Consider the following 3,884-nt stretch of genomic DNA (forward strand, 5'->3'; position numbering starts at 1 on the left):
TTTTACCAGGAATGCCCTTTTCTCCCTTAATCTAGTTATTCCAATTCACTCCTTTGAAACTGACAACTGTTAACAATTCAGGGAGGGCTTACCTGACCACTCCAGTCTGATTTAGATGCGTCTTTCATACTTATGGTCTATCCTGCTATCTTGTCACACTGTATGGTAATTGTTGGTTTAATTGCTTATCTCACCCAGCAGACTATGACTCTCTCTCTCTCTCTCTCTCCATACATATATAGAATAAAGACTATATAAATACAGTGTAACTATCTCCACAAAAGCAGGGCCCATGTTGAATAGGCTAATGAAAAACTGAACAACTTTTTAGCAAGGAAATCTATCTACATATAATTTGTTATGAAATAATATTTCAGAGTTTTTCTATTAGTATACATTTGCTGCATATTCTTTTGCTTTTTGCATGCACAATTGGAAGGAAATGCCGAATGCTTAAGATAAATATATGGGAGCAAAACAAATTGAGAAATTATATCAAGTCATCTTTTTCTGCAAATGAGTGATAAGATTGCTAAAAGTAGGGTTGCTGGCAAAATTTCTAAGGCCCGAAAAACTATGAACTGGTTTTTTGAACATGGTGATCACATCATTTGAATTGTCAGTCAGCCTCTCCCCACTGATAATCTCTATCTCTAAACTCCATAACTCAACTGACCCTGTATTTCCCTATTTGAGCTACTGGAATACAACAGTGGACAAGCTAGGTGAAACTGAAATCAGAAGTTCTGGATCAGTCAACAAGTAATCAACAAATATTCATTGAATATATACTACATGCCAATTTTAGAACTTCCTTTAGAGCTAACACTAGAACTGCTTTATTCTTTTTTTTTTTTGCGGTACGCGGGCCTCTCACTGTTGTGGCCTCTCCCGTTGCGGAGCACAGGCTCCGGATGCGCAGGCTCAGCGGCCATGGCTCACGGGCCCAGCCGCTCCGCGGCATGTGGGATCTTCCCGGACCGGGGCACGAACCCGTGTCCCCTGCATCGGCAGGCGGACTCTCAACCACTGCGCCACCAGGGAAGACCCTCCTGCATATTATTGATACACACTGGATTCACATGTTAAATGCAATATTCCATCTCCTGGCAGTGTTAGTTAACTATATGTTTTTAAAGGGATTGCTTTTTAATTCTTATTCCCTTATTTCCTTTTTACTTTCTATAGATTTGCTGATTTATATGCTCAACGTGTTTAGTATACACATTTTAGTCTTTCTGATGGCATCAAACATTTACATCAAAAAGGTACTTGAGGACTTCCCTGGCGGCGCAGTGGTTGAGAATCCGCCTGCCGATGCAGGGGACACGGTTGGATCCCTGGTCTGGGAAGATCCCACATGCCGCGGAGCAACTAAGCCCTTGTGCCACAACAACAGAGCCTGCGCTCTAGAGCCCGCAAGCCACAACTACTGAGCCCGCGTGCCGCAACTACTGAAGCCCCTGCGCCTAGAACCTGTGCTCCGCAACAAGAGAAGCCACTGCAATGAGAAGCCCATGCACCACAATGAAGAGTAGCCCCTGCTCGCAGCAACTAGAGAAAGACCCCGCGCAGCAACAAAGACCCAACGTAGCCAAAAATAAATAAAATTTTTTTTAAAAAGTACTTGATTTCTTAGAACACAGGGTTTTTTTTTTGGGGGGGGGGCGTTAAGACCTCTTGTAAGCACTCTGAACCAAGGGAGGAGTGTAGTTATTTTCCTCAAAACAAAACAAAAAAAAAGGAAATATAACCAGAGGGTTTGATTTTTTGAAATAGCTCTGGGATACCCACTGTTTCCTGGTCAGGTGTAGTACTTTTTCATATTATCCCATGAGATTATAATTGGGGTATAAATTTTGTGAAGGCCAGGCCAAGGACCTATTATGGTCACTACTGCACCTAGCATAGAGATGGGCTTAATGCTGGTGCAGAGTGCATTAGCTGCATATTTTGATGAAAGAACCGGCATCGAAACTATCACGGGAGAAGTTTCATGCATTCATTTGTGTGTTTAAAAATACTGATTATCTAGTTCGTGGTCTGTCCAGAGGATATAAAGTAAAAGTATTCCTGTAGTATAGCACATGACTCAAATACAGTTGCTACGTCGCTCTTGAGTTTTCCACGTCTTTTGTGGGTACATAGATTTGCTGATTTATATGCTAAGCATATATTGTTTACTCTCTGTGTAGCTTCGGAGGGATACAATAGAAGCCAAATCAGATCTTCGAAAACTTATTTTTTAAAAGTTCACTTGGTTGTTAAGATGATATAAAAGAATAAGGAAAGGCAGATATTTTCTGTAACTCAAAGTTTAGTAACTAAATTGAGCTTTAAAATTACAAGCAAAACTATTAGAAGGACTATTTTACTGCCGACATGTCCCTCCAGAAAACAGGAACGTTGACAGTTCCTTAATTTTAACTGTGTCTGTTATATCTAAGATCATCACTAACAATGATATGCAGTTGAGATCCATAAATACCTATTCAACAATATTCCTTAGTTTCAAATGACAAAAGATAAGCTCTCCTCCCCAGGCTTCTCATTTATATGCGATATCACGTTAGGAAGAAATGAAAAACACATGTCAAACCAATCCTGTACACTTTAAATATGTGCAGTTTCTTATATATCAATAACACCGCAATAAAGCTGCTGAAAAACCCCAAAACAAAAAGTAATGAAAATGTTACTTTATATGGGACAAATAAAGGAATCACTTCATTTCTTAAGAGCGGTTTCTTCTGGGGAACAACAAAGTACCTCTGCAGAGCCTAGTAGCCTGAGGACAATGGTGAAGCACATTTTATGTAATTAATACCTAATTTTTTTTTTTTAGCCTACACCTACCTTACTATCTCTACTCAACGAAAAAAATACCCTTTTAGTTTATTGTGTTATGCTGCTGCTCCACGGCAGAACTACTTGAATGGTTTGTGTTTTGCATCATTTCCAGCCTCCAAACAGGATTTTAGGATCCTTAGAAGTAAAATATATATTATCTACGTGACCGAAATTGCGTATCCTAGGTGTGTTTCGAAGTGCAGAAGATCGAGGAGCTACCGGCTCGGGGCTGGGTGTGGCTGGCTGTTGTGAGAAACCTTTCCTAGTGCTCAAAGTAGGCTTCCCAAAGATCTCCTCCAAATCCCTTATGGAAAAGCCTTTCTCTCTCTCTCTCTCTCTCTCTCTCTCTCTCTCACACACACACACACACCCTCTAAATAAAGGCATTTTCCTCGGGGTTCAACACCAGAGCGCCAGCCTAGGTGTTTTTGTTTGTGGAAGTGGGAAGCACAGTGCTGAAGCCAACTCTAGGGGTCCTTCCCGAGGTTCCGGGTGAACCCGGCGCCTCCCTTCGGGCCTCAGTTCCGGGAAGGACAGTCGGCCGCAGCAGCTGGACCCGCCCAGGCTCTCGAAAGCACCTGAGTCGCGAGTGGCGACATGGGGGGCGGGTCGGGTCGAAAGCGTCCGCTCGGCTCAGCCCCCACCCCCGTGGCGGCGGCCCAGCAGGCTGAAGGGATGATGATTGACGGAGCGGCTCGGCGGCTAGGGCGTCGCAGAGAGAGGGTAGAAGAGGGGACGACTGAGCTTTCCCCTTAAACTGGTTGGGTTGGGCCTCGGGAACAGCCTTCCCCAGGCCTATTGGCCTCCCTGAACGGGTTGTTATGGTAACAAATGACAGACCGGTGCTTTATGAATCGGCCAATGAGAGGGGCCGTCTTTTCCACCCCACTTCTGAGCAGTAGGTGTTGCGAAAGCCCGGGTAGAATCCCGAGAAGAAGGTGGAGCCAGGACTTTCAGCGGAAGGGCGGGGGGGCGGGGCTGGCGACCTGGCTGGGCGAGCCAATCACGCCTGGCTTTATCAACGGCCCCGCCCC

This window comes from Aethalodelphis obliquidens, unplaced genomic scaffold, assembly GCF_003676395.1.
Source record: "Aethalodelphis obliquidens isolate GAN/ISIS:26980383/991018 unplaced genomic scaffold, ASM367639v1 scaffold50, whole genome shotgun sequence".
NCBI classification, from domain to species: domain Eukaryota; kingdom Metazoa; phylum Chordata; class Mammalia; order Artiodactyla; family Delphinidae; genus Aethalodelphis; species Aethalodelphis obliquidens.